Source organism: Bos indicus x Bos taurus, chromosome 10 (assembly GCF_003369695.1).
Source record: "Bos indicus x Bos taurus breed Angus x Brahman F1 hybrid chromosome 10, Bos_hybrid_MaternalHap_v2.0, whole genome shotgun sequence".
Classification (NCBI taxonomy): Eukaryota; Metazoa; Chordata; class Mammalia; order Artiodactyla; family Bovidae; genus Bos; species Bos indicus x Bos taurus.
In genome coordinates, this window is record NC_040085.1 from 68,052,576 (window position 1) to 68,076,942 (window position 24,367).

The 24,367-nt window shown below is 38.1% G+C and overlaps 1 long non-coding RNA gene across 2 annotated transcripts; it reads left to right on the forward strand.

The window, feature by feature from the left end:
- Window positions 1–385: 385 nt before the first annotated feature.
- Window positions 386–19,040, forward strand: LOC113900474. 2 transcript variants are annotated; one of them, XR_003513145.1, is made up of 4 exons: window positions 386–661; window positions 1,755–1,871; window positions 12,748–12,863; window positions 12,969–19,040. It is a non-coding gene; the product is annotated as an uncharacterized LOC113900474 (long non-coding RNA). The 2 variants fall into 2 exon arrangements; XR_003513146.1 differs by having other exon boundaries at window positions 426–639.
- Window positions 19,041–24,367: the final 5,327 nt, after the last annotated feature.

Sequence of the window (24,367 nt, forward strand, 5' to 3'; positions counted from 1 at the left end):
CCCTCTCGCATGCCCAAACCCGATCCTTCTACAGGACACTCAGCCAGGGCCTACAGCGAGTGACCCTCACATAAGAGGCGCGGCCATCATCACCTGCCCAGTCCAGCAGACCAGGGCCTGAAGCCCGGCACGCAGAGCCACGGCGTTCACCCGACCGCAGCAACCCAACCGGCTCTTCAGGCCTCAGTTCAGGCGAGCACAGGACCCTCCATTTGGGGCTCTTTGTTCGCCACCTTCCTGGTTCCTGCTCTTAAACCTTCCTCCCAGCAGCCCCCACCAGCGCACCGACCTGCAGAAAAGTTGCTCCCGAGCTGTGGAGGGGCGTCATCGCCTCCTAGCAACGCTCCTAGCAACCGGATAACATCTGCTCCCTCTGGTCCAATGCGAGCTGAGAACAGCTGCGCGCCTGCCTCGCGTTGCGAACCCCGAGCGAGAGGCGCTTCAGAGACTGGAGGGACGGACCTGCAGGAGCCAGGGCTGCCCGCCGAGCTGCAGTTGCCGCCGCTGCCACTGTCGCGCCGCCGCCACCGCCGTCGCTGTCGCCGTCAGTGCCCTTCTGAAGAGTGACAGCGCCGTAAAAGCGGGAGGGAGCACCTAACCCCGCGCCTTTATGAAACAGGTGCATGCTCCGGTCTCCTGGTGAGTGGACCCAGCTTGCAAGGTATGTCTGAACTTATCCAGCCAGGTGCCCGCCCCAGGGTCAGAAAAGACTCTTTCCTTGAGGGCGTGGATCGGGACGTGTTCTGGGATCCCACCCCGCCCCAGCCATTGAAAAGTAGCTAGCTGGTGGTCCCGAACAATATAATTTGATTTTTCTTCTTTAAATCTTGGGATTGTTCCTGCAGATGCCCCTGCCCATCGCTGTTAGGTTTGTGCTTGGAAGTTTTCAGTCCTGTTTTTCCTTTGACTTTACTGCCTGTGTGCAGCTAGGAGCGCTGGAAGCAGTGAGCTCCCAAAGAAAACCTGTGGTTAAGGCGAAAAGGATAGTGTAGCTTCGGCTAATTGAATCAACACGTATGGAGAGCAACATTCTTTTTAGGTCCTGCTCTGGAAAGGGTCCATTTGGCTAGGAGCAGCCAGTTCACTGTTACTCAATCTCCTGAAAAGTAACCATAGTAACTCACCTCTCTTTTAATGGGATCCTCCTCATTGGCTGCCTATCTTCCTTTGGAAAGCTCATCTCTCTAAATATAGAAGATGATGAGATCTGTAAGCATACATCCATGTAAAAATAAAGGTGCAGTTAAACATGGCCCTTTAAAGAAAAACTGTCTTCAAAGATAAAGTACCCTTTGACAATTTCAAATCTTGGGAGAAATAGTGTGTATTCTGGTGAACGATTGAGTAAGTCTGTTTTGAGGTAACTGCTGAATTGTTACTTTAGAGAGAATATTTCTTGAAATCATACAAAAATCTGGCATTTAAAGAACTAATTATACCTGGTTTTTTTAATCAACCTACTAATAACATCCCCCAAATAATTGCCCAGTAAATATTTGATGAGATATCATTTCTTTCCACATTTCTTAGAATAGTTACGAGTCCTCATGTTTACAATTAAATTAAATGGAGAACCTTATAGTAACTGTGTTTTTGAAGGTTTACTTACTTCTTTGGTCCAGATCAACTCCACCTCAAACATCTTAGTGTCTTCCTATTGCATGCCTTCTCCTGACTTGATAACCAGTTCAAGTCAGTGCAGTTCTGACTCTTCCAATGTTATTTGTGTTTCTCTCCTTGTTTCAAAATCTCAGGTAGCCATTCATGAGTCTGAGGCTTTGAGAAATGCTCACTGTGAAAAGGGGAACTTTCACCAGATTTTCTGAAGCTGTCCTAGAAATACACTTTTCAGATTGATTCAGCATTACCAGGTAATCACTAGTTTAAAAGAAATTACTGTTTAAATATGTATCCAGAGAAATAAATGCTAATGCAGCATTACCATAACTTACAAGATCAATATAAGGGGTTGTTTATATAGATGGTTGCTGGGTAGAAGTCAACAGAGGTTTTCTGTAGAAAGGACATTTGTGGGCTGGCAGATTTTCCTCTTGAAGACTCATATGAGTAGGGTGGGGCCAAATTAGGTAGCCTGGCTTGGCGAACATGTCAAGCGGAAACCCTATGAGCACATTGGTACATGTCCGAAATGAAGGCAATAAAGAGAGCTCTTTGCAAAAAGAGAATGTGGTGATTTTTAAAATTTAGTTTGCATTAAAGTCATTGTGATAGAAACCCATGAGTGTCAAGCATTTTAACTCAATTTTCAGAATATAACATAGTCTTTTACTGAGCCCTCCAGTGTAGCTTTCACATGTACTGAGCTATCCATGTGCAGTTCCTGTAGGTAACCAGTCTAGCAGATTATAATTAAATACATAAAAATATACCATGGCACATTTCTTCTCTTTCCTTACCTCCTTTTGCAAAAATAAATAATCGAACAATTTTATTCAGAAACCTATTTGAAAATTTATTCTAATCTGGTTGTTTAGTTTTTGTGGATGTCATAAGACTTTACAAGTACTGGTCTCTTTAATCACTTATTGAAATATCTGTAGCTTAATAATTTTAAGCACTAAAGATTACTGCTTGAGTCCCGAAATGCTTGTTTCGTTAGTCTTTAGCACCATCCACCTGTTTTCCTTCCTCCACCATAATTACTACATTTTATGGTGAGAAACAAATCCAGAGACCAATAAGATTTACTGTCAGCTGACATGAGATGCATATAGAGTTCTAGTCATGCTATCAATCTGAGGAAAGTTTGAGTAAAGCAACCATAAGTATTGGCTCATGTATATACATTATTAGCCTTTGCATTAGTAATTTATATACATCCTATCCCTATTTAATATGCATAGAAGTTTAAAATCATTCAGGGCCCTTCAATTTATGTGAATGAGTCTGCTCTTTCATTGAAACCACTGTCATAATCAAAAGGTCAAGTGAAAGGAGTTCTTAAATTTTAATTTTGATTCCATCATGAATGTATAATGTGCAGAATATTTACTATGAAATCTTGATGACCATATCTATTTCAAGTCATTCACCAGAAAATATTATCATGGTGTTTTAAATAAACAAAAACAAATCATTATAACCTAAGCATTTAATCCTAGAGACATTAGTAGATTCTAAGAGCATGAAAAAATATTTCACAAGTTTGTAATTAGCCAGTGTAGCTAGTCTCTCTTGTCAATGTAACTAGTCACTCTTGTTAATGGGAAGACCAGCTGTACTTGAACATACCATGTCTTACAGAGAGGAGTATACTTAAGGCTTAGGAGTATACTAAGACTTAAGGCTGAGATCAAGCAAGTTATAACTGAAATCAAGTTCTAGTTTCAATTTTTTTTTAGTTTCAATTTTTCATCCAGTACTCCATTTGGAAGTTTTTAGGTGTTCATGAAATCATTCTGCATTCAGTTTTATGTCATGTTACTTTCGTGGGATTTAGAAGATGCTTTGAAACATGGAGAAACGTTGAAAGGTTTAAGATGCTGAGGCCATTGCCTCTACATCTGGGCTTTCCACTGAGGCCTCATGCCAGCTGGCTTTCACTGTCAAAATACCAACACCCAAACAATAGCTCTAGAACCAAGGCACAACCGGTTCAGATTGTTGTATCTGTCAAAGCATATGCTTCAGAACCCCGGAGAAAGCCTGTATAATGATTGCAGAAGCAGGGGCAGATTTACCATAACTGTGCAATACGAAAACTGAAGAAGTACTCCTTTAGATATTGGGAGGAGCTAATTTTTGTCAGCACTCCCTGCCTTCCGTCTTATTTTTAATAAGCTGTCTATCTAGATAGTCTCAATACATTGCATTAATGTTTCCACTTTTTAGTCTAACACAATTATTTTTTAATTTTTCATGATTAAATTTAACAGGCTAAAAGCAGTTAGCTAGTTTGCTGCCATAATTCTCAATAGGAGTGGTAGGAGGATATTAACAAAGGATCTGCTAGTGTTATGTTCAGTATTGTAATGTACTTAGAAAAAATTAAACCTTTTCTCATGGTATAAATTATAGAAAGTAAAATGCAAAAAAATAAATCTTCTTGGTAGGTAGAAATATATGAATCTTCTAAATATTAGTGATAATCAAGAGGGGAGGAGGGGTAGGGAACCTGTAAAATCCCCTCCATGGTGGTGTATCAGAATACTTTTTAAATGTTTATTAAAAGGGGGCATGGGTTAAGATGTGAAGAAAAGTTGGGGACGTTGCAAAGAGAATCAGGACTAAGAAACCTGGAGCCTTATTATACCACTTTATGGCTTAATATCTTATGTGGGGGATAAGACATCTACTAAGTGGTATGCATGAGTTGAACACAACGTAATTTAAAGAAGTATCTATCACTCTTTAGAATAAAGGTGCCCTGTGAATAAAGAACATTTTATCACCACAACAACTCCAGGTGGTGACATAAATGAGGCAGTTATGAGTGAGGGCAGAGAACCAACTCCAGAGCAAGATGTTCAAGGGCATGGAACCCACAAATATGAGGGCCAATTGTACAACACAAGTTTATATGAGGGACCTGAGCATCTATAGATTTGGGTATCTGTGGGGGCCCTGGAACCAGTGCCCTGATATTGAGGAATGACTCTATTTTAGTGAGTAAAGTTAATGATTAGTTCTAATTTATGTTTTTCTACAACACGTCTGGATATTTGGCTTAATGTTTTTGGTGATATACCCAAACTCGATGGTAGTATCAAAGTGGAAGAAAATGAGGGTGTTACACATGAGGTACTTTTGAAAAGACTACTGCTTTGAACATTGGGGTGCATGGATCTTTTCAAATTAAGTAAATTTGTAAAATTAAGTAAATCTTTTCAAATTTGGATATATGCCCAGGAGTGGGATAACTGGATCATATGGTAGCTGTGTTTTTAGTTTTTTTAAGGAATCTTTGTACTATTTTCTATATGACTGTTCAGTTTACATTCCCATCAACAGTGTGAGAGGGTTCCCTTTTCTCCACACCCTCTCCAGCATTTATTGTTTATAGATTTTTTTTTTTTTGTATTATGGCCATTCTTACTAGTGTAAGGTGATACCTTAGCACTATTTATAATAGCCATGAGGACATGGAAGCAAAGATGTGGTACATATATTCTTCCTGGGTGTCTCAGTAGTAAAAGAGTCTACCTGCAATGCAGAAGTGGGTTTGATCCCTGGGTTCAATCCCTGGGTTAGGAAGATCCCCTGAAGAAGGAAATGACAACCCGCTCGTCTTCTTGCCTGGAGAACCCCATGGAGCCTGGTGGGCTATAGTCCATGGGGTACAAAAAGTTGGGCATGACTTAGTGTCTGAATAACAGCAGCAGCAGCAGGTGCATATATACAATGGAATATTACTCAACCTTAGAAAAGAATGAAATGACGCTATTTGAGGCAACACGGATGGACCTAGAGATTGTCAAACTGAGTGAAGTAAGTCAGACAGAGAAAAACAAATATCATATTATATATGGAGTATAAAAAAGGGTACCAGTTAACTTACCTATAAAATGGAAATAGAGTTACAGATGTAGAACATAAACTTTTGGTTATCAGGATATAAGGGGGGATAAATTGAAAGATTGGGATTAACATAGACACACTACTACATATAAAATAGATAACTAAATGGACCTCCTGTGTAGCACTGGAAAATCTACTCAATACTCTAGTGATCTGCATGGAAAAATAATCTAAAAGAAAGACTGGATATGCATTTATGTATAGTAGATTTACTTTGAAACTAACATTATAAATCAACTATACTTCAAAAAAAAAAAAAAGGCTACTTCCATACACATAGCAGGGATTTAAAACCCTTCTCTTTGAGCAACAGACTGGGGTACCTAAGGAAGTAGAGCATTTCCCTAGACACTGCTGATATTTCTTGTCACCTCCACCTGTCAACGTGGTTGCTTTGCCAGGTTTCTTTCTGATTCATTCCCACTTTCTAAGGTAAAAGGTAGAGTGTAAGGGAGCCTCATCCTTCAAAATAAGGAATGCACTTCTGAGGGGTGATAAGTCACAAAACTTGCCCCAGGAACCTGCTGTGCTAGGTCTCTCTCATTAGTAGGGCCAGATCTCCTCATGTAGGCTTCAGTGCAGTATCAAAGGTAAATATGGTTACCTGGCTGATCCTGTCCATTTAAAGATGTTCTCTTTGGTTCCAAGACCATCACCAGTGAAACAAGGTAGGCATGTGGAACATCAAATGGTCTTTTATTTAATATTACATATCTGTGCTTGGGGCTCTCTTTTATGCTGCTAGTTTCTTGAAAAAAAAATCTGTAACTCCCTGGCTGTCAGTATCCCTTGGAAGTTCCTAGGAAAGTTTTCCAGAAGCTGCAACTTATTGGTAATTTTAAACTGCCAGTAGGATCAACCATGTGCCTGGGGTGGAAGATACTTCTGAAGGAACAGGTTGCTCCATTGAGTCACAGCTAAAAACTGGCAATGATTTCTGCTCCTCTAGAACATATTATCCAGAAAGGTGCCAGGCAAGAGGTTATGAGGGAGAAAATTGATGGGATATTGCTAAGCATCAGCAAAGCTAAAGGTCTACAGAAGACGTAGCATTACAGCCTTGCATATTGCACCTGTCTGTCTTCCTGAATCCACTCACGGATGTTTCATGCATCCTCTGCTTAACACTAAAGAGAGGACAGATGTCCTCCATACAACACAGTGCTGCTGAGTGGCATGTATACACTCACATATATCGCTTCAAAAATGAGGCCACTGCAATAGTAATATGTAATATTGAGCAGAAAATATGTGGATGTATGACAGGTTCTCAGTGCTTTTTAAACATCTCATTTAATCCACACACAACTCAATGATTTTGATATTTGGCCTCACTTAGTCAATGAGAACTGACTCATTGGAAAAGACCCTGATCCTGGGAAAGATTGAAGGCAGGAGGAGAAGGGGATGACAGAAGATGAGATGATTGGATGGCATCACTGACTCGATGACATGAGTTTGTGCAAGCTCCAGTTGATGATGGACAGGGAAGCCTGGTGTGCTGAAGTCCATGACGTCGCAGAGTTGGACATGACTGAATGACTGAACTGAATCAATGAGGAAACTCAGGGTTCTTTGAGATTAAATACTTGGTCCTAAGTCACTAAGAAAATAAATTGTACTACTGGGATCAGAACCAGTGACCCCAGAAGATCGTACTGAAGTGTCTGTAGCCAATGGAGCAAGATTGCAGAATGTAACTAACATTAAGAGGTAGAGTAGCTCTCTGTAAACAGGTGTGCCCATGGCACTTAAGGAAGGATTTCAGTAGCTTTGTCATTGGGAAAGCATTATGTAGATATGTAGGGATACATACTTTTTTAAAGCTCATGCCAGGCTAACGCTAGGCAAAGAGAAATCATTGAGAGACTGAGCTGAGTCACGTGGTTTGTCCACATCACGGATTGGTTGTTGATCTGACTAGAAGCTCTTTATTTTCCCCATTGATCAAACTCTTCCTTTGACTTTGGGTACAGATGCATACAGCCAATAGGATGGTCTAAACTCTGTTTTTGTGGTATTTCTGTTTTGATTAAAGTATTGTGGGGTAGAAAATGAAAACCTTACCAAAATTAAGATATGTTAAATTCATCACTTCTTTACCGTTTCTTAGGTTTTTTACAGTCTTGGACGAAGAATGGTTTTACTATCACAGGAGTTGTCCTTTTATGATCGTCTGTATTCTTGAAGTGTTTGTAAATTAATTTGCTGATGATTTTTCCTTAATGTACTGCCCGTGGGCTGTGCACCAAATGAAATCACTTGTGCGCTAATGGGATTTCAGTTGTCTGGAAGCAGAAGCAGAAGAGTAAGAAAGAGCATTTAAGCAACCATTTGTAATTACTTTTTAAACATTTATTTAAAGAAATATGTATAAATTGTTTTGTCAGAACTTGAATGACAAGGATGGTCATTTTGTTCTGTGACTTTTCATTTGTTTGTTGACGTTTTAGACTAGGAAAGACATTGAGGTTGGCACAGATATTTTATGTACCCAGAGGTTAAAGTATTAAAAACAATTTGAATATTCAAGTCAGCATTAGCCATTTTACTTTCAGAGATAAATTTAGGCTCAGCCTCATTAAGTTTTATAATTTATATGCTGTTCTCAGAGTTCAGGACATGGACTATGAAGACATAAGGCCATTTTACTTTTTCTTGTCTATTTCATCAGCTTTATTTGAATAACAGGCTGGGTTGAGCTGGGCTTTTTAGTTATGGGAGAATTATAAAAATAGATTTACATATGTTTACTGGGTCATAACAGCCAAACTTATTTGGAAATTCAGAGTAACTTTAGTTCTCCAAATAACTATTTGGATATTTTAGAAAACAATTATATTTCCTTCACCTGAAATGTATAACCAGTGACAATATATCTAGAAACATTTTCTTGGAGCTGTTATAGTATCTGTGCTATTTTCATCTTGATCATTTGAAATACACTTTTGCAGTCATTTAACTCTCTAGCTGGGGCTTCCCAGTTGGTTCAGTGGAAAATAATCCACCTGCCAATGCAGGAAATGCAGTAGACCTGAGTTTTATCCCTGGGTCAGGAAGATGCCCTGGAGGAGGAAATGGCAACCCACTCCAGTATTCTTGCCTGGAGAATCCCATGGACAGAGGAGCCTGGTGGGCTACAGTCCATGGGGTTGCAAAGAGTCGGTCACAGCTGAGCATGCACACACACACACAAACACAGATTTAAGTCTCTCATTATAATCCAGTATCTCTAGGAGGCAGGGTGGTAGAAAGAATCTTAGGGTCAAAGCTAGGAGGCCAGGCTAGGATTTGCTTCTGGGATAGATCTGTGCCTATTGGCCATAATAAGAACTAGGATTGATTGAGTGCTTACTATATTCTGGGCATAATGCCAGTCACTTTCCACGAATTATTTCAGTGATCCTGTGAGCCAGTATTATTTCTATCCCCACTTTACAAATGAAGTTTGTGGAGCGTTCATGTAAGTTTCTCAAGGTCACACAGCTAAGAAGTGATGGATCTGGACCACTTCCATCTGCCTTCAAAACCCAGACTCAGCCACACACACCAAATTGAAAACCACTGAACCTTTCTGGGTCTCAGTTTCCCCATCTGCAGATCATGGAGGCGGAACCATGTGATCAATAAATAGTTCCCAGCTCTGAAATTTTTGAATTCTCATCCAGCCAAGAAAACAGATGTAGGAACTTATGTTTGCTATATATTTTAGCCTCAAAGTGGCTAAAAGCATCCTCCAAAATTTGATGCCGAAAACATTGCGAATAGCTAAACAGCATGCAAGGAAGTAATTGTCGAATGGATACCAGCTGTGAAAGCTTTTCAGCATTTCAACAACCCATGGGGGTATTTTTTAAGAGCAATAAACTAAGTGGCTAAGTGTGTCGCCCACAGAGCTGAGACACAAATCTAAACCCCTGAGAATTTACTGTGTTTCCAGGGTCCAATACATTCTCTATCTTAGGATAACTGCCTGAATACAGCAGACAGAATCTTTATGAACCTTGCTTGGGACCATATGTATTTTTTGGTCTTGTTGTTAAATAAAAAGTATTTTACCAGATCATCACTTGGTTTATTTGACACTTGTTTCTCCAAATTGCCACCTGCCCTGCCTTGTGTCATTCACTAAAAGGTCTTTACTTGGCTATTAATGCTGTAGACATTACATTACTTTGTAAAATAAATGAATATGTGTTTCCTTCCAAATATATATGTGAATATATATACATATATATTTCCAAATCTTTCCTCACCCTTTCTTGCACTATAGTAATTCATCGAGCCTTGTTAAAAAAAAAAAATTAGTGACCTGTCCAGTCGTTTATAATGCTAATAAGTGTCAATCATTGATATTTCTTAATGTGAACCGAGGAATTTATGTTGAAAAGTGATCTCATTCATTTTTCACTACTAGTTTAAATGGAGTCCGGCTTTGCTCATAAAGCTAAAACATCTAAGTCAATGTAGCCAATGTCACAATAACAACAACAAAAATCAATCAAGTCAATTGCTTGGCAGTCTCACGATTAGGCAATCAGTTGATGGGCTGAACGTTCTGTTTTCCACTTGCTGTTGTAGTGCTACTACACTTGCCTAATGCTATGACATAGAGGCTTTCAAAATTCGGTCCCCAGGTCTGCAACTTCAGCATTCCCTGGGAATTTGTGAGAAATAGAAATTCTCTGCTCCTAGCCCAGACACAATGAATTAGAAGTTCTGGGGGTGGGACCCAGCAATTTGTGTTTTTAAGAGAGACAATTCTGATGCTTCCTAACTTTTGAGAACCATAATGGCATCAACGGGTTAAGTGGTTTAAAAGAAATCAGTAATTCTTGTGGTTGCCCAGGGGAAGAATGAGGGGAAGAGATAGGGAATTGGGAATCAACATGTACCCACTGCTATATTTAAAATGGTTAACCAACAAAGTCCTGCTATATAGCACAGGGAACTCTACTAAATGTTATGTGACAGCCTGGGTGGAAGGGGAGTTTGGGGAAGAACGGATGTATATGTATGGCTAAGTCCCTTTGCTGTCCACCTGAAACTATCACAATATTGTTAACAGGCTATACTCTAATATAGAGTAAAAAGTTTAAAAAATTTAAAAAAGCAATAAGTAATAATTAATTGTTATCACAGAATAACCCAAAGTTTCGCCTACTTATTGATTCAGTCCTTTAAAAATATACCTAATGTTCGTGTGTCAGCAGCTCAGTCATACTTGACTCTTTGCATCCCCATGGACTGTAGCCCGCCAGGCACCTCTGCCCATGGGATTCTCCAGGCAAGAGTACTGGAGTGGGTAGCTATTCCCTTCTCCAGGGGAGCTTCCCAATCCAGGGATTGAACCTAGATCTCCCTCATTGCAGGCAGATTCTTTATCATCTGAGTCACCGGAGAAGCTCAAAAATATGCCTAAGAAAATGTTAACTAAAAAAAATAGCCCCTGAGAAAACTAGGTTCATTGATGTTTTCATTACAAATAATTTTGTTTTCCTTTTTTTCTAACCTCTGAAATCTGTGAAAATTTCATATAAACTGAGATGTGCTAACTGAACTCAGGAATTGTGTACTGACTTTTTCAGTTGTCAATGATCATTACACATTCATCTCTTTTTAGGTCAGACACACCAGTGGTTTAAAATTCTAATTTCCCTTACAGAACATGCCAACTCTAATTTAAGACTCTCTTGGGTTTATAATCCACAGCGGTGCCAGTGAAAATTTGGAAAGTTTTAGGTGTGATTTTTTTTTTGGTAGATTTTTCTACTGGTTAAGGAAAACCACCCAGCTACAAAAAGCTACAGGAAATGTTATACAGATGCCACCAAAAGGAGGAAAAACTGAGAAGAGTCATGTTTTTAAAGAGTATGTTTTTAATAGTTAAGATTTAAAAAATTCAAGATGTCAGGGAAAAAACATCAAATGTTTTAACCATGAATTTATTTAGCCAACACATTAATAAACTACTCATTCTTTGAATCAAATGGTCTCAACACCCAGAAATATTCAAAGGTGTGTTTAAGGGTAAAATTGATAATGCTTAAGTATAAATTTGTTTTCTGATCTGGTCTACTGAGGTTGAATGAGTACTGTGAACTGGATTCAATTTCTGTTCTAAATTCACTCAGTGCTTTCCCTGGGAAGCGCCTTCTGTATATCTTTAGGTTTCAAGACTATACTTGCCTCTTTTCCATGATAAGAGCGCCACCTAGTGTACATACTAAAAATTCCCTTTAAACCAAGCCTCTGAAAATCGGCCTTCAGAACACCATCCTTCCCTAAACAAGTTAGGATTTTCAACAATAGCGTATTAAAGGAGAGGACAACATTTTTCCTTTAAAAATTATACCAAGGTCAAGTTTTCTAATCAGTATGATATTTGAACTGTTTGCTTATGATTAACCTATGCTAAGCCAGGTGTTATGAGGATGGTTATACCATGACCATATAATAGGGTTTGTCTGTAGACATGCAATTATTTCTTTAAAGTATATAATTGGGTCACCAACCATTTTGCTAGATTTGATTAACCGAGGAACATTAAATGCCTTCTGTTATGGAAGCAGTATAATGAAAAGCATGATGAAAAATAACATCTCTTTCCATTCATTTTGTGCATCAATTTCAAATGTGGATATTTTTTGACATTAAATGGCATGACATTAAGTAGAGGATTAGGGGCTTTCCTGGTGGCTCACACAATAAAGAATATGCTTGCAGTGTGAAAGATCCCTGGGTTAGGAAGATCCCCTGGAGATGGGAAAGGCTACCCATTCCAGTATTCTTGCCTGGAGAATTCCATGGACAGAGGAGCATGGCAGGCTACAGTCCATGGGATTGCAAAGAGTTGGACAGACATAGTTACTAACACTTCAAGAATGTATTATAATTCTAACACTTTGTTTCTGAGGGGCTGCATGTCTGAATAGTGTCATTTGCCTGCAAACAGGCTTCTTAGCCACAGGACAATTGCCACTGACTTCTTCACTGCTTGATAAGTAAGTTGCGTAGTAAGTAAAGAGAGAATGTTAGTTTCTGGGGTCACTAGTTTACTTTGACAAGTAGAACTTTTGTTTTTAAACACTCTTTTAAACACCCTTTTGCTATAGTAAAACAAAAAACTTTTGTTTTTAAACGCTCTTTCAAACACTCTTTTGCTAAAGTTAAAATCTGACTTTTCTCCAATTATTTTATTTTGTTTAGCTTATCCAACAAAAGTATTAACATATACATTAACAACGTCGAAAGTAGCCTACTTTAAGAGAAAATATGCAGAAGAAGAAGATTTACATCAAGATTACCATGGGTATTTTCCAAAAGTAAGGGTATACTTTTAAATTTTGTTTGAGTCTTGTCAATAGCAAAAGCTCTTGTTTTCATTTTTCTAAAATGTCGATTGAATGATGGTTGTATTTGCTTTTCAGCACCTGATATTGCCTGAGGACAGGACTTGCATTCTTAAACTTTCGCTGGAGAAGCTCAGATTTCTTGAAGACCCAGAAACCTACTTAAGAAGGTCTGTGTTAATTAACAATTTGCTGAGGAAGATCCATCTAGAGACGGAGAAAGAGAGCTATGAATACTTTAAAGAAGCTCCCTGTTATAAGACTGCTTATTCTGATACAAGAAAACGGCTGAAGTTTATGGTACAGGAATGCTGTTCTCAGTCTCTCTATTACGAAGAGCTGCATTCGTATCATATTGTGCCTTATGCTTCGGAGAATGCCATTTATGGAATGGGCTACACTAGCAGCCACTTGGAGCAAAATTCTCAGTTGCTTATTTATAAAATGAATTAAATTAACTGTTAAAGTCCATTGATACCTGTTTCTAAATGCCTGAACTGTTCATAGTGAAGATGTTAACATAAGGCGCTAATTATCAGTGCCCTTGAGATCAGAGATGAGATGCATGCTGAACTGATTGGAGAGAACCCTGGTTATTATTCAGCAGTCCTTAGTATCATCCAGCCAAATTGAAAATATGTCCACGTATTATAAAGCAGAGAATAAGTGCTTTAGAAGCTAAGTTTTCTTGCTTTTTTTTTTTTTAAGATCGTGTATGTAGGAAGGGACCTAAATAAGTTCCTTTGCAGATTTAAACATTTCAAACCACCTATTTCCAAATTCTACCACTTCTCGTGGAAAGTAACAGATTCATATTAAACAGATAATTTCTTGTCCCCGAGAATTAAGGGTGGACCAAATTGAATTTTCTGTAAATGATGAAAGGAAGGGTCAGTCCTTTCTGAAATGCTTTGGTTTGTCAAGCATTGTGCCAAATAATTGACACCATTCTCCTTTTACCATTAGTGGCAATTCAAGATGTGACCAACCTTCTACAATTTAACTGCTGAATGTTAACAACCAGAACACTCCACACTGATCCATTTTACATTTCTTTCTTTCTTTTTTTTTTTTTGCTTCATAGAATTTTCTCTTTAGAAGTGGAATTTATAAAATAGCCTTGCAGATAGGCTTATCTCTAAGTTCTAGGGGTCAATTAAAATTTGTGGTTGGCCTTTAGTTGCATTTAAATTTATTTATGATGTCACATTTACAGGCCATGAAGCTCAGGAAATGGGTGGGCAGGTCATCTTTGATTTTAATAGGCAGATATCTTTAGAGAATCTTATCTGCAAAAAAATGGTGAGAACAAGAAATCCTACATGATGTTATTTCTTCATCTGAGAGTTCATTTAAGGCTGTCTAGATGAATCTTTGCACTGATTTTTGTATAATAGTCGACCGTTCACTATTTGACAAAACGTTTCAGAATGCCTTTAGTAGTGAAGTTGAGATAAGTTCCTATATTTTGCAATTTGAAAGATAATTAGTTAACAAGTTGCATAGATTCCTGAAACTGTTTGAAATGGTTCATGATGTTCTTTGAGGTTTGAGTGAAATGTCTGATTTCAATGTCTGGACTTATGTTCCATGGCGCACATCATTTAAAGAATTGTCATTAACTGATAAAACAGATTGGAAAACTAGGTGCCAAAGGTACATTTAAGAAAATACCAAAGACCCAAAGATGAGTGTTAGATAGACTATGATAATGAAGATAAGAACCTAAAGTAAGGATTATACAGGACATGGAAGAACATTATTAAAGGGATTTGGAATGATTTGCTTACTAACGTGCTTTCAGAGCACTTTCTACATACATGATAGTAATAGTCAAGGGCACTGCTTGGGCCTTCAGTGGTCATATGTTTTCACAAACATATGTGACTTTTCTAAACATTGTGACTTTTCAACATTGTATCTTCCCTTGTTGAATGCCATCTTGTAATCAAGAAGGTCTTTATCTCTTCAAGAGAATTTTGTTTTTAGTTTTGATTCACTACTTGCTCCCTCTAATGAATTATCAGGGTGATTAACATGGATGCTTTTGGTATAAAGAATATGAGTTCCCTAATTAGCATGCATTGTTAAAGACCACATAGATATATAACTGATAAAATTATCAGGTTTCTATTTAATTGCTCAGTCAGAATTAGAGAAAAATGATTTGGAACAAATTAAAATATTATAGTTGGGGCTAATTTTTAAGGCAATTTAGTATGAATGGTGAGATAGCTTTGACATACAAATATATTTAAAAATTAATTTAAGGGCAAAATTTGTTACCAAATTTCAAAAAATTTATTTCACTACTTATACCATACCTTACTTCCCAGAATGTGTTTATTAAAATGTAGTTTTCTTAAATAATGGAAATATTAATTGAAGACTCTAAATTTTATAGGATAATTATGTACTTTGAAAAATAGAATTAGTTCTCTAATAGTTTAAAACTTCTTATCAATAGGGACATTTGGCTTGGTTTAGAACAGTATCTATAAGAAAAAAACACACCAGTGCTAATAGATATGACTTACAAAAATGCAACATACTGAAACTGTTTGAGGATATAAATGTGTATACTTGGGGATTGAAAAGAGAGGGGGAGAAAAAATTACCAAGAAAGTGTAATATTGTAAAATTTACTGTTTGTCCGAAATCTTAAAGCAAGAACTCTTGGGCAATGAACCTGTAACAGACATAAAATCTGTTTTATTTGATGACATCATTAACTGAGCTCTCTGAATTTTACATTCATATACAGAGAAGGAACTGTCTTAGAATTCATTGGTATTTGTGAATATGCTTCTCTTTTTTAAGAAATATGTGTTGATTTCAAACCAGGTTATTTAAAAACTATCTTTTAGAGCATTTAATTTCTTTTCCAATAAACAATTCGTAGATAAGGATCTGACTAATGTTATCTTGACTCATTGAAAAATTATAATTTGTATTTAAACTATTTAAACTTGTCTGAGTTAACCAATAAGATTGCTGTGATTTTACCATGGCAACCTATTACATAAGGGCCTGCTCTACTGTCTCCATCCTGCACGATCTGTTATGGGAGATGCAAAGGTAGGAAGACAATGGCAAGTTTTGAAAACAGTGACAACTTTTCTGAACCTGGACACCCTTTCTTTGGTGACAAGAGCCATGCTTAAGGTAAGATAGGATGGGAAATGTATGAATGCCTTTGGTAATGTAGACTAATTTTGTGGGTGCCCAAACAGCCTTAAGTTCTCATAAAGAAGAAGAAAAAGAAACAGAGAGGAAAAAAGAGGAAGAAAAAAGGAGGGGGAGGTGCAGAGATATGAGGAATAGAATTAGTAAGTGAAAGCGAAAGTCGTTTTGTGTGAGGGTTGTTGCTTGCTTGCTATACTCAATTGTTCTTTCCTATGTCTGCTGTACTCCCCAAATCTGAATACGCACAGTATTGATCTTCTCTTTTATTCACCAATGATGCATAAGACTAGATTCTATTCAGTACATAGATTATTTGAAATGTGGTACCACTACAAAATATTCCTAAAATGGAACTCCTTGGGTGGATGAGAAAAGGAAAAATAGAAATTAAGTTGGAAGAAAGACTAAATGGTGAGTGAGCCGGTGTACATGTGGTTAATCTCAAGCACATGAACAGATTTCAGTGTGCATCCCAAGATGTAATAAAGTCAGTGCTAGAGGACTTGGAAATAAGTGCAATTCCCCACCATTTATTGATTAACAGTTATGAGTCGGGCATGGTGCCAGGGTTGAGGATACATAGGTGAATGATGCACAATTCTTTTGTCCAAGCTGTTCATTGATGAGAAAGGAACTCGGAGATATTTGGTTTCATTTTAAAATGTAAGAATTCTTTACTGCGAGTAGCACTTGCATTTCTCTTTTCCAAACTATGGGATGGTTATCAAACATGTATCTCCAAAGGTGTTTGTAGCCAAGAAGAGGCACAGGGAGAAGAGAAGGTATACTGAGCTAGATTTCAGAGTGGAAGAAGAGTACATTCTGCTTTGCAGTGTATTTTATACTTGGAAGAATGAGAGAAAACCAGTACTGCGGAAGGGAGGTGTCGCTCATCCCTGGGGCACAAGAGGTTGTAGGTGAGGAAGGGAGACCAGTGAAAGTGCAGAACAATTCCTCCTCCCCGACCTCTCTAGCTTTGATGTACTTTACGTGGCTTATATCAGGTTAATATTGTCAACGATATCCCTGAAGGGATAGCAGAATCAGGAAATCACAGTCTGAGGGTTGTATATAATGTGTTCAAATTAAAGGGCAGTTTTCTTTAATTTGCCTTGTATTGGTAAATTGCTAAAATGAACCTCGGGATTTCTTAACATCAGCTACTAGAGGCATGCTCCTCTCCCAGTTGCTTCCTTTCTGAGTCACAGCTCAGCCAAGCTCTGTCTTTTCAGTCTGTTGGAAGTGGAGCTTATGGTTCTAATACTCTCTCCCCTATCTTTTTTAAAAATTTTGATTGGTGTATAGTTGATTTACAATGCTGTGTTAGTTTCAGGTGTACGGCAAAGTGAATCCGTTATATATATACATTTATCCACTCTTTGTTTTTAAAGATTCTTTTCCCATAAAGAATGAAGTAGAGTAAAGTTCCCTGTCGTATATAGCAGGTTATTAGTTATCTACTTTATACTCTTGATACTGATTTGTTCAAAACTATTTGGAAGAAAGCAACAATTTGCAGTACTGGTTGAACCCTCTTGAGAAAGGTTTCCAGAGTGTATCAAACTAGAATCCTTCACAGTTTCTTGATAGAATTATTTTAAATACTACTCGACATAGTCATTAAATAACTATCTACTAAGGTAATCTTTATGTTTCTGGAGTTCAGTGTAACAGTTATAATTTCTACATGTTTTGCTAAATACCTTAGGTTGGAAACAATGGAAGATCATGTGTAATTAATTCAAGCAGTTGGTTCATGAGTATTTATGTAATATTTGAAATTTAAATTTATGTTCTTTTTTCCCATCAAACTTCATTACTGTAAATCAGCAATGTGACATGTCTCATGATTATTATTTCCTTATTAAGTGGGCCATGTCTAAAAGTTTGTCCCTTCATGGTTGAACCCTTTGGATTGTATTTCTCCATTAAAGTTTCTGTCTTTCCATAAAGATTATTCTACAGTTGAGTGGGTAAAGAACATTCCTCTACATTAACACTTTTCAAATCTTGTGCATACAAGTCATGAGACATCAAATTAGAATACAAACTCTTTTTAGTAGGCCTGGTGTGGAGTCTGAGAGTCTGCGTTTCTCAAGCTTCCTAGAGGATATGGGTGCTGCTGGCTCACTGAGTACACTTTGAGTAGCAATGCTCTACATGGCTTCGAGAATGAAAATATACACTCAAGTCTACAGTCTTACTACTTTCAAAGCATATGCATTCATGTCTGCTTTTCCATAGAAATTTTTTCTTCAAAGAAATGAAAGGCAAGAAGTATCATAAGCTAATTTTTCAAATTGGCCACAAATATGACAATATTCTATACAGTAAAATCCCTAGAAAATGATTTATAAATTTTATCTACATCAAGTGCAGAAAGGGGATAAGGAGGTAGTGATGTACCATTCTTGAGGATCCACGTGGGTTGAAGAATTTGGGAAACCTGAACTGAAAATGGTACCTGGAACTTCATCTTCTTGTCTTGAACTCTTTCTTGAGTTTTATGCCATGAAAAGTCCTCCCTTTGGTACAGACATTCTGTTTCTCTTAAGCTGTTGGTGTCTGAGTGAGGGGTGGAGGATTGGTGTGAATGAGGGAGTCACCTGAATTGTCTGATTTGAGCATGCCAAGTGATTTTTGTCAGGCTCTCTTTTGGTCTTAAATTTGGTATAGCTATTGTGAAATATAGTGCCATAAGTTTGTCACAAAATGAAAGGAGAAAAGCAGAAATTTAGTTCTGTGGAATGCACTAAAAAACCAAACAGATGGTGTTCTACAACATTTGTGTGGGAAAATGTGTATCTGTTACATAATCTAAAATATGTCTTTTTCACATTTAAAATATTTGGGTCATGATTTAGTTTTTATTGAATTGTTTTTTAAACTTAGAAGAAGAAGAAAGGTCACTGTATTTTAAGGCATATTTGACATGTTACTAATAAAATTTTATTTCTGGTGAAATATAGGTGCTTTTATTAAGTAGGGGAGGGAGGGTCTTAAACTATGGCATTTGCCTTATGTCCCTCAATTCCAGAGGTCTCATTTTAAATGCATATAGCTATATTTCTTTGAACAGTTTATTTTCATTGCAAAATTTGCCAAAATATTCAGAAGACATTTCCAGTCTCTTAGTGAATTTTTTCACTAGAATTGACCCTGAAATGTTTTTTAGATAGCGTGAGTCATGAGAACACATGACAGAACTCACTCAATTTAGGTCTTATTCAAGTATGAGATCATAAGTCTCAGAGTCAAAGATAATTTTTCTACCCATAGAACAGCAGATGTATCTACTCATCGGTTCCTTATAGCCTTGTTATAGATTTGTTAGGCAAAAGGGCAGGTGGTTCACACCAGGAAGATACATTAATAGATTGCTTCTCTTTCCAGTAGGAAATGGTGTTTGTTATCAGTTTTGCCAGCCAGTTATTATAATGTCCCCTATAATCCATTGACTTATGTGGGAAATCAGTACCCAAGTATAAGCTATTTCCAAATAACCAACATTGGCATCATGGACTCAATGGACACGAGTCTAAGCAAACTTCAGGAAATAGTGAAGGATAGGGAAGCCTGGTGTGCTGCCATCCATGGGGTCGCAAAGAGTCAGACACGACTGAGTGGACCACAAAAACATTTTTCTGTGTGCATCCAGCAAGACAAAGGCTTGATTAATTTTAGTTACTTGAGCAATCTAGGAACAACTAACCTGTATAAGTTACAGAGACTTTCATGTATGTGTTAATGGAAACTTGAACACATATGGATGAACACATGTAAGAGGGTGACATAAAGAGCCAATTCATTTCCGGAAGTGAAAAAAAATCCTTATATGTTATGTAAGTGCTTGGACAGTGCCTGGCTTGCAAAATTGATAATAAACACCATTTCCTACTAGAAAGAGAAGCAATCTATTAATGTATCTTCCTGGTGTGAATCACCTGCCCTTTTGCCTAACAAATCTATAAGGAACCAATGAGTAGTGTATTTTATGGTAATAAATCTTGTCTAAGTGATTCTTATTTTTTCCATTTGTGCTCTATTTTGAGTCCAAAAGCAGGTTGTTATAATTTTCTTTCCTAATTTAAGATTTAAGGAACACACACATATACACACTGAGAAATCACAAGTCGCAGAAGAATGGGCTTTTAAAAATTTATTATTATTAAAAAGTAAAAGAAGTGTGAATACTCCAGGGTACTTCTTTTAGGAAGCCTGGAATCTACATGAGAATCCACTTTCCTGGATCCCTGCATAATTGAATGCAATTCAATTGATGTAGTCAGCATAGATGGAGAGAGCATCTCCAGATGACTGCCTGGGGATAAGAAGCAGTCATATTGTGGGAGGCAGAACCACAGAAACAGCTTGGATAAGCCACATTGAGAAGCATAAATATTATAGCATTGTTGAGTTGATGGTAGCATATACAGCAAAAGTTTAACCTCAAAACAAAGACCCAGCACAAAAAAAGGATTTGATGATCTTTTCCCCTTGTTTTCCATTCCTCCAACATTACTTTCCCACCTCCGTCCACCCCAGCCCTGACCCAGGCCCTCTAGTTGTGACTTGATTGCTATTGCCGAAATTAATGGTCATGGCAAGTTCCACCAGGACCTATCTTTATAAAGTCCTGGTTAAATAATCATAATTATTCCTTCGTACTGTGGCAGTTTTCTTAAAATCGTTTGATATGAGTCCACAGAATTAAATATCTTTCACAGTGTGAGGGCCAATCCCAAACATTCACTTCCCTGGAAGGCATTTTTACTGTTGCCCCATGAATTTTACAATTAGAAATGTTTGTAAACGGTACTGTATAAATACAAGTTATGTTGAATTATCATGACTCCTCTCTAGTTAAAAGAGAATATATTAAATAAACTATTGGTTCATACATACAAGCAGAATATGGCAACACTTTGATTACAGTCACAGTATTGATGTAGTTTATGAGATGTCAGAAACAAAAGTTTTATCCGTATGTCTCATATTCTCTTTTTTTAAAATCAATTTGTGATACAAACTAGGTCACCATTTTTTACTTATCAAATTAAAACAACTTCATCCTCACTTGACCTCATTGTCAGGAAGTCCAGTCTTTCTTCTGGAAACTTTCTTCTTTTCCAAGGTGTTCCACAGCCATTTTCTCTGCTCAGCTTCAGCCCAACACAAGAAAGGGGGACCCTTTAGATCAGCTCATCTTGCCATCAAACGTGGCAGTAGTTCAAGTGTCAATCTTGTGGTGTCACCATGGAGACCAATATCAGCCAGGGCTAACTAAGCCTTATTACGTGTGGTTGCTGTGAGTAAGGAAATGTCTCCTTATCTTGGTTGCCCTATTTTTTAAAAACACATGTAAGTTAAACTCCTTCTCATGTCAGACTCTCCAAGGAAACTTATACTGTTAATATTAAATAATCAGGAGATCTAAATAAACGAGCAACTGTTGTTTCTATTTAGCTTTCAAAATAAACCAACTCTAAAAACTCTTCTCTGCCATAGTTGATAGGCCATTAGAAACTGGGACAAATCTAAAATACTAAGTAGTTCACTGTCTCTGGTTTGAATTATGTCCGCTTTCCTGGATCCCTGCATAATTGAATGGAATTCAACTGATGCAGTCAGCATAGATGGAGAGAGCTTTTTGCCGGGGGAGAAGAAACAGTCATGTTGTGGGAGGCAGAACCACAGAAACCACCTGGACAATGGATACAAAATGCACCAGGGACTTAAATATCTATTTCCATATTTAGTTGAAAAAGGCCCTGGGCATGGGTCCAAAATTTAGTATTGTTGTTTTTCCTTCATTGAGTTTGCTTTATGGGTGTGAGTGCATTTCAGACAGATGGCTAAAGTGATTGCTACTCTTACTTCTGTACATACTTCACAATTAATTTCTTTTCATTGGTTGGGTTTCATCCGAAGAAAGTTTTTTATTTCTTTGCATACTACTAGCCCAAGGTGATGGCACCCTACTCTAGTACTCTTGCCTGGAAAATCCCATGGACAGAGGAGCCTGGTGGGCTGCAGTCCATGAGGTCGCTAAGAGTCGGGACGCGACTGAGCGACTTCACTTTCACTTTTCACTTTCATGCATTGGAGAAGGCAATGGCAACCCACTCCAGTGTTCTTGCCTGGAGAATCCCAGGGACAGGGGAGCCTGGTGGGCTGCCGTCTATGGGGTCACACAGAGTCGGACACGACTGAAGCGACTTAGCAGCAGCAGCAGCCCACTGCTTTATAAACTTGTGCCCTATTGCTTTGGAACAAAACCTCAGTGATAGTCCTGGATGTAGAGTTTGACATTACCTGGGAGAATTCAGGTGGCATCCTCAACCAGAATCAAAATTACAGTACTGGAAAACGCTCTCAGACATGGTGAAGAAGCTTATATTTTATATCTGAATTATAGTATGACAATAGTTCAGTAATGGTTCCAGCCCTTTTTCTAATATCCAATTCTTTTCAAGACAACTCCACCTATAAAACATATCCTTAAAAGAAAGTCTGTAGGCTAAGTATTGTCTTTAAATCTTGACTTTCCAGTTAAAGTTTACTAGGAAAACGTATTGCCTTAAATATTTTGCTTTTGGGGTATTTCTTGTTGCCTGAAAAATGCAAAGCTATTTTTTAAAAGTTGCTTTCCATGCTGGTATCTTTGGAGTGGTCTGGAACTCTGACCAGGGCTGCGTCTGCCCCAGTCCATGCCCTGACCATGCATATCTTCTTCTTGGATTAATCCCTTGGTCATTATGTAATATCCTTCTTTGTCTCTTGTTATAGTCTTTTTCCTGGAAATACTGCTGGCTCACTAGGTAGAGCCAGGTCCCAGGGCCTCTGGCTATAGGGACCTGAGGGTCCCAGAATTGTTGTGTGGGTTGGGTGGTGGGCTTCTTCAGGACCTCAGGGGGTTTCAAGGCTGGTGCCTGCCCCGCTGGTAGGCAGCGTTGTGTACTGGAGTCTCTAGCTGCAGGGTTATGGGAATCCTAGGGCTAGTGCTTGTGTACTGGTTTGTCAGGCTAGATCTTGGGCTCTCTAGTAGACAGGCCCATGTCTTGGGGTGGCTGTGAGATTAGGAGGTCTTAAGGCAGCCTGCCTGCTAGAAAGTGAGGCTGCAACTCTGCCTGGCTAGTTTCTTGGCCTTTGGCATTTCAGTACTGGTGCTGACAAGCTGGTTGTTGATACCAGGACCCTATGCTAATGGGCTAGAAGGAAGATTCCCAAATGGCACTTACCAGAACCAGTGTTTATGTGGTTGAACAAGCTCCCCAAAATGGGTGAGTTCCAGTTTTCTCTTGCATCTCCAGGATACTCTCCAAGATCAGCAGGTAGGTTTGACCCAGGCTCCTTTCAAATTATTGCCTCTACCCTGTACTGCCTTTTAAGAGTGGTATCTCTATTTTCCACAGCCTTCTGGGTCTCCTGAAAGTAAGCCTCACTGGTCTTCAAAGCCAAATGTTCTGGGCTAATCTCCCTAGTGTGGACCCCAAGGCAGGGAGTCCAGAGTGAGGCTCAGAGCCATTGCTACTTGTGGAAAGTCTCTGCAGTTGCTTGATCATGCACCAGAAGTCAAGACCATGTGGTATGGTCTTGACTATACCACAACTCTGCTCTCTCATCTGTCTCACTGTGGTTCCTTCTTTATATCTTTCATTATAGAAGGTCTTTATGCTTTCTGATCAACAGTTGCTCTGCAAATAGTGGTAGTTTTGGTGTGCCTTTGAGAGGAGATAAGCTCAGAGTCTCCCTACTCTGGCATCTTGGCCAAGCTCCTCATCTAGAATTGAAGAAAAGACAAAAGAACTTCTTAGACACACAAAACCTGAAAGAGTCCATTAATGCTAAGCCTACCCTAAAATAAATGTTAAATGGTCTTCTCTAAGTGGAAAAGAAAAGGTAAGAACTAAGAATCTATAGGAAAGGAAAAATCCCACTAGTAAAAGCAAATATATATAATAGTAAAGACTGTGACTCAACCACTTAAATAAGCTAGTACAAAGATTAAAAATGAAAAAAATTATAAAATAAACCATAACTCAAAACAGTGAAGTGATAGACATGGAGGTGTGAAATGTGACATCAAAACACAAAAGATGGGGTAGGCAAGTAAAACGAATGTAGATCTTTTAGAATGTATTTGAAACTTAAATGACTACTTGTTCAAAATAAGAATATATAGTTATAGGTCAACATGTATGAACCCTATGGTAACCACAAATCAAAAACTGACAATAGACCTACAAAATCTGAGAAAAAAGAACACAGGCATGTCACTAAAGAAAAAC